Source organism: Gallinula chloropus (genome assembly GCF_964237585.1).
Source record: "Gallinula chloropus genome assembly, chromosome: 3".
Taxonomy (NCBI): domain Eukaryota; kingdom Metazoa; phylum Chordata; class Aves; order Gruiformes; family Rallidae; genus Gallinula; species Gallinula chloropus.
Genome location: NC_140087.1, coordinates 80,464,328 through 80,472,171, shown reverse-complemented (window position 1 = coordinate 80,472,171; position 7,844 = coordinate 80,464,328).

Genomic DNA, 7,844 nt, shown 5'->3' with positions numbered 1-7,844 from the left:
ACAGGATCGAGCAGCCCGAATGATTTTCAGGTAGAAAAAGCAAAAGCACTTTTTTCTAAGGATGAGGTAAATTTAAGGGGGGCACAAGATGGTATTCACACCACCACAGCATGGGTATTTCATGGAGACACACACGTTAGGGTTTAATATAGAGACATGGCTGGGACTCGCAGTAGGTGGTGTGAATACCTTCTTGAGCAGCTGGGCCCATCAGCTGGAAACAGAAATGCTTCACATGTTAAAGTTTAACACTGGGGGCAAAATTAGGGTTGGTTTGGGGTGGGTTTTTTTTTTTTTGGTAATTATTCTTCCTTTTTCTCCCACCTCTAAGGGACTTTTACCTCCCTGATGTGCTGCTTGTGGCAGCTTTCAGCCCTCTCCATCCACGTCAGTGCAGGGAGCAGGGCTGGGGGGCCAGAGCCAGTGCACAGACTTCATTAAGGTCCTGTAATGAAGGGACTCAAACCACATTCCTGAAGTTTGCCCTCATGTTGAAGAAAGTGTGAAGGCAATACCAGGTGTGTTTTGGGGAGGGAAAAATAAGATCAAATAAAAAGACCAGACCCTCAAGCTGGTATAAACTGGAGGAACTCCAGCACAGCAGATCACAGCCAGTTGAGGAGCTGACCCCATGCTTGAGGCTGAGTGAGGAAAGTTTGTTTTTGCTTCTTGAGCCACATCTGAACTAAACTTTAAAATGAAAATAAAAATAATAATAAAAAAAAAAAGAGTATCAATACACCAATTATAAAGTGCCATGCTACTGCAAGTCAACTGAGAAATGCTTCTGGCTGGACATCCTGCACGTATTGTGATTGTTGTTGAGATGTTACATTGCTACCTGCAACCGGTATTTTCACAATGAAACAAAACAAAAACCAGAAACCAGAGATGCTAAAGTTACTATGCAGATTATTCAGGTGTAATCTAATGTAATGGAAAAAAAAAAATAACAAGGAAACCCTTGGAATCTATCCTTAAGTGTAGACCATTTTTAAATGAATTAAAACATGTACATATATGATGCACGATTTGTTGCCTGGTTTTGAAATGCTAGAGTGCTTTTTGTGAACTCTGTGGTGTCTAATGGAATCGGTGCACAAATACATCATCTGGATGGATGTTAAAGGTAGGACTTCTCGTGGTGTTTGGTGCAGAGGGGTCTGATGGAGACATGGTGGTGGTTCAGCATCCTGTGATTTGTCAGCTATTTCTGATATCCTTCTAATCTCTCAGCTGTTTCTCTTCTGATGTGTTTTGTGGGGAATGGCACTTTTCATTCCAGTCCTGCTGAAACCTCTGACTGCTCTTGGCTCTGGTGTTACTGCACCAAGAGTTAGTCCAGACCTTGTGTTAGTTTAGGGTATGGAAAATACTTCGCTGCTCTTGAACTGATTTGATCCAAACAGGGACTCATACAAATTGCCCCCCCGTCAGTTTAAAGCAGGGTATGGACAAACAGTACTTTCCATGTTGAAAAGTAGAACAACATAACTGCTTTTGAATGCTGCAGCTTCCTCTCACACTGAGTTATTTTATTAAAGGTGAAAACAAAGATAGATGCAGCAAGAACATTCCTTTAGTCCTGTCTTACTACTGGTCTCAGTTCTATGTCATGTTTGCCTTTTTTGTTTCTCACGTGGATGTAAGAAGCAGAATTACAGCACTAATGATGCTTCTGGCTTTGCCCTTTTCTTTTAAAACTCCACTGAAAGTGTCCTGGGTGGCCTTTTGGCTGACCAAGTGCCACTGCACTGCTGATTATTTAAAAGAAAAAAAGAAATAGAAAAAGGAAATGTTCTTTTAGAGACAGCCAGAACAAGCCAGAGGTAGCAGGAGGATGAATAAAAGGATTAAAGGTTCATGCTTAATAGAGAGGGGTCATAGTTATCAGCTTTGTCCTGTCTTGTTCTTGCCTGCTCTCCAGCCAGAAAGGCTCTCCCAGCCAGCTCCCATCAGCCTGGAGCATCTGCTCCTGTATTTGACATCCAAAAAACCAAAATAAAAATAGAAAGGAAGCCAACAACTGGACTACGGATGCTAAAGGGACCCCTCTGTTGTCGTTTGTCATCTTCATGGTGTGTTTTGGGAAGGTGGCTGTAGGAACAAGCCACTGGGATGGCACAGTTGTGTGAGCAGTGGTGGGGCAGGACACAGAGACAGGATAGGATGGAAATTGCACCAAATTGGAGACACCTCAGTCAATAAGAGACTGGCTCCCCACCCCAGGCCTTTTCTTCCTGATGAGCTGAAGGTCATTGGTGTCAGGAGGAGCCATTTCTGCTGGTTCCATTGAGTGTAACCAGAGATATGAGAGTTGTGATATTGTGAAAAATGGTCAAAGAGAAGGACTTTGTGGCTGGAAACAAGGAAGAGGATCCTGGTTTTCCTCTGTACTGCGTGTTTTTCTAGAAGAACCCACTAGGGCTCTTTTTCCCCCTTTCTCTTTTCACATTCATCAGCACCTGTCTCTCTATTTTTTCTTTTCTTTTTTTTTTTTAATTTAAATTTGTTTTCCTCCTTGCAAAGCTTGAGCTTGTTGTGTATCCATTTGGATATTAACATTTTGAACAGGTGACTTCTGTTCCACTTGCCTTCAGGAGCTGTACAGACATAAGGAAATGCACATGGCAGCATTTTATAACTGGTTTGATTTGTGATCCTCCCCCACCCCCAGTTTTTAACCCAGTGAAGGGATGACCATACCAGTAGTGGACTTGCATGTCTCAACTACTTTCCATGATGCCTGGCTGCATCCAGCTTTGCCCTGAGGCTGAGTGCATAGCTGGTGGCAGAGGCAGGGCAGCTGCAGAGCTTTCCAAAATACACAACCCAGAGAAGTCTTTATGCTCCTTCCTCTTGGCCTCCTGGTTTTGCTTCATGCGCCAGCTCCTCCCCCGAACCATCAGTAGCAATCCCATTTACACTCCAGCTTCTTTTATCCTGCAGAAATCATGCATGTTTTGCAGAGCAGGCTTAGAGGCAGGAAAGATCTTCCATAGCTGGTCAAAGGTGAGAGAATTCTCCAAACTGGAGGTGATGTGAAACCACCACTCTGTGCCCCTGCAGCATGTGAAGGGCTACAGTTAAGGTGAGAGTCCCTTTAGAAGCTGCTGTTCAGGGGTTACATGAAACTGTTTGAAGGCACCAAAGCCTGGGGCTTGGCTGAGGTGCCATAGTGTCAGGGAGAGGCAGTGGCTGGTGGATGGAGCTGCTGACTGAACATGTCTCCAGGACGGGTTTTGGAGGAGCTGGAGTTGTTTGTGTCATGGTCAAGTAAAGCTGCTGGTGGGTTTTAGCCCCTTGTAGGTCATGTTGTTGCTTCCTCATCTTCAGAGAGTCAGCAAGAGTTGTATCAGGGAGATTCTCTCAAACATCTATGGGTATTTGAGATGGCAAAATACGGTTGAGTTACGGTTGAGTTATAGTTGACTTTGCAACTTGCAGTGATCCTCTAAGGACAGTCACAGGACTGTCCTTGGACACAGCAGCCCAAGGAAAACGTTGTCTTCACCACTCTTAGGACACCATCCTTGGCTGATCCCGCTGCTCGAGCATCAGTCAGTGTGTTGAAGTGATGTCAGCAGCCATCGGACAAGAGGCCAACCCCCAAAAGCTGATGCAGCTCTTGGTAGCCCTGTGCCTATATACCTTCTGCTTTGTGTGTCAGGTGAGCGCTCAGCATCACCTTCAGGTTGACAGTGTGTGTAAGCTGTCAGGAACAGGGTTGTATGAATACAGCAATTAATGTCTTGGGGGTTTTGGGAACTAAGATAGAAAACAATTTCTTCTTGGACTGAAATGGCTTTCCTTGCTTTTTTGGGAAGAAACAAAAATTTCAGCTCAGTGACAGTTTGTGCTGTGCTCCAGACTGGTGTGTCTTGTTTAAATTTAAAAAAATATTTAAGAAGGCTGAAAAAAACCCTCTTTGAATCTAATAACTAGTGCCATTTACTGGGTGGTTTTTTTTTCCATTGATTTAAGCTTTCCAAGCCTATTTTTGAAAATTATTTATGGGAGAGGGTAAAAAGTCCATCCACCTTCCCTCCTGCCCATCCAGCTGCAGCAGAATCCGAGGATGGAAGCCCTTTCATTGCCATTTCAGGGCATATTCAGGTTTCGCTCGTTGACAGCGCATCATGAGCTACCTGCAGACTCCAGCCCTTCGTTTTATAGGTGTTTATGAACACACTAGCAGAAGGTGGATAAATACCAAGCATACCAATCTGTAAGGACTTACCTTTATAAGGACCTGTAATAATTAAGCCCTGACTATAGCAGCTGTTAATGACTTGCAAAATACTTATGATCACAACTTTAATTATAAAATATTGACATATTGCTAAGGAAGGGAGTTACATAGCCACCAACTGCCCTGTCCTCTGCTACTAAAAGTGTGAGTATTGCTGAATACTTCTAGAACTGGTGACCTCAGAGAAAGCCAGCAGTCCTTAGTGACAGGTGGGCATAGACACATTGGAGTAACTGGCTACATGTGGAGCTCAGCCTCAATCAGTGCAGCAGATGAAGACATCTTGTGGGTGAACGGATGCTCCCAACATCTGGTATCTAAAAATAACAAATAAGTGTGTATAGATAAATGTATATTTTTGTGGTTGTTGAGATGCCCAAGAAGGGGAAGACCGCACAGCCTGCAAGGTGATAGTGATGGGGACACCACCTTTTGCCACGTGGACACCACAGGGACCAGCATAAGGCCTTGAGAACCTTTGGGTGACAGGAGATGAAACCAGAGCAGCTCCTACAGAAATTACCCAAGGAAGAAATTTGCAGGGAGGGTGGTGAACATGGCTCAGGCAACTGTGGAGCCCAAGGTAAAGGCCACATTTTTTGCCTGGGGGGCTTTTCTGTTGAGTTTTTTTGGTTTGTTTGGGGTTTGTTTGGTTTTTTTTTTTTTTGGCCTGACTCGGGCTTTCTTTGAAGTTCTATGGTTGAACCAGCCAAAGCCAAGCTTTCTTTTCTGAGTGGTGGCTGATGTGGTTTGAAGCATCTACTTGATGTCAGCAACCAAAAGTCATATGCTCCTGGCCCTCCCTCCCCTGTCTGAAGCTGCTTGGGAGAGCAAATAATTTGTAGACTCGTTAGCTGAATGATGATGTTACTGCAGGTTCTAGGCAGAATGGTTTCAGTAGGTGTGAGAGCTGAATGGTTGTGCCAAAAATTTAGGACAATGGGGAGAAGGGGATTATTTGGGGGGGGGGGGGGGGGGGGGTGGTGGGGCGGGGCGCAGGGAAAGAAAGGTGCAAGTGTTTGAACAGATGTAGGCTTTCTGGAGTACTTCATATGTGGAGCTGCATGGGTGTGCTCATGGCTCCTCAAAGGTTTCTGTACTCTTGTGACTGCAGTGGGATGTCTGGGTGGTTCTTTCATGCCAGATGTTGCCGACGTGTGTGTAGCCACAGAAGGGGTTTTCCTGTGTGTAGAGACATGTGTTTGTCTAACTTAAGTTTGTGTGTGTGTGTGGTTTTTGGGGGGGGGGCAGGCGGGGGGATAATGGGGACTCTCAGAATGGCTAACTCACGGTACTGTGGGTTGACATGGGTCCATCATCTGCTTCAGCCTGACAAGCCATACCAATGATTCTGCTGTGGGAGTTTCAGTCTGTGCAAGAGGGGGAAGCTGGCACAGGACAGATGAATTCCTTGAAAGAGTCCAGCACAGGGCCAACAAGACAATTAAGGGAGTGGAACACCTTCCTTATGAGGCCAGGCTGAAAGACCTAGGCCTCTTTAGCTTGGAGGAGACTGAGGGGTGACTTTATTAATGTTTATATAGAGAGCTCAAACCCCATGAGTGCATCCCCACCCAGGAGGCAGGTTGTGGCTGTGACGAGGCCCAGGGGAGCAGGGCTGAACTGCTGCCTTCCAACGCTGTCACAGCCACTGACACTGTAAACATCACCACGTATGTATTTATGTATAGAGGTGTGTGTGTGCAAGTATCTCGCTGAATCGATCGCTCATGTGATAGACTAGGAGCCCAAGGAACACTTGGGGTTTTTGGTCCCTGCTTAGTCCTGTACAGGGTGCCTAAGTAAAATAAAGAAAAACAGAAACAAGGCATGGGGTGGGGGATGAAACCACGCTGAGAACGAAAGCATTCATTAATGAATTTATTTAACTTGCATGTGCATTTGCCTCGCCAGCAGCTGGCGGTCACCAAAAAACCCCTCCTCTGAAATCAACAAAACGTTCAGTAAACTCGATGAATACTGGTTAAAGTATCTAATGATAAGAAAAGTTGCAGAAAATTCTTCACTTGCACAGCCTAAAATGTGCTGAATAGTGATGAACAACCCCCCCACCCCCCAAAAAACCGACCCCTTGTTTTTTATTCAAAGGTGGTTAAAAAAGTTTAGTTGTTCTGGCTACTGTTCCAGTTTCCCCTGGGTGTCATTGCCTTGTGTTTTTAACCAGTGCAGCCTTTTTAGTTTCCTGAGTTGTCACGACCACCCAACAGACCTGCCGCAGACCGCCATGGGCGCTGCTCTGCCAGGTGCCTGCGGGTGGGTACCGGGCGCGTGTTGGCAGCGGGGAGGTGGGAGCCACTTTCTTCAGCATCTTTTGTAAAAATGTGCAAACAGGGTTAAGAAGAGAAAGGAGCAGGGAGTAAGACACACAGAAGTAAGAACGTTTGTTCAAACTTATCTCCTCTTTTGCTCTTTTTTAGTTCTTTCTCTCCCTTCAAATAGTCTTTAAATTTAACTGAAGGAACTATTGGCAACTCTTTTGTCCTGGAGGAAGAGCTTTAAGAACCACCTCCTGCCAGGTTTAGATGTTTGGTTATAATTTATTACAATAAATAACAATTAATTTAGTCACTAGGAAATTCCATAGTAAGAAAGAAACTGTTTTCACAAAATTTGCTCTGTGTTTCTTAGTGAGACTGTAAAATGAGGTCAGTAAGGAAAAAAAAAAACCAATAACCCAAAAAACCCCTTGAAAAACATGGCTTTCATACTATACATAATTAAAAAGAACTAATAATAAATAAAATTAATTTCTCATTGAAATCATTATGAAGCACTTCTAAAAATTTTAAAGGCAAATCTATTTAGGCCTACAGTTAACATGCAAAGTCATCCAACAAGTAACACAAAATTGTACCGTAGTAGTCAACTGTTGCAACATTCAAAAAGGTCTAGACAGCAGCACGACTTCTTCTATATGGCAAACGTCTCGTAATGCATCACAACGGTCTGTTTGAGCTCTGGAGGAGGAGACCCCAATGGGCAGGCGGACAGAGTCCCCACCATCTCTTCCTGCTTCCAGAGCATGAGAGAAATAACAGAGATTGCCCTGTGGTGGTGGGAAGCACAGGGACCACCACCACCTTGAGAAGATGCCCCTGGAGCAAAGGTACGCCTGATGCGTTCGCTTCCCACCTCTGGGGAAACGGGGAGGGAGAGACCCTGACACCCACTAACATTCAGCAGCAGCTCTGCTGGGAGCACTGAGAGAATGAGCACCCTAAGGCAGACCGCCGATGCTCCCACAGCCATCAGGTACCATTGGCTCTTCAGGCCACCGCGACGGCGGAACGAGCGCTCTCCTCACCCCAATGGAAAAATCTGGAAAAACCTAACTTCCTAAAAGGTTGGGTTTGGGGTTTTGTTTGTTTGTTTGTTTTCAAAAGGGTTAAAAAAGTAGGAAACTTCATCTGCTCAAACTCTTGCTAAGTTACACTTCTTACTTCAACTAAGACAACGGTTACGTGACGAAGTACTGCAAATTATCAAAACCTATGTACAGGGAATTACAAACTCGTTGCAAAATACATTGCGCTGCTCTGGCTGAGATAAAAAGTGCTTTTTTCTTTTATTT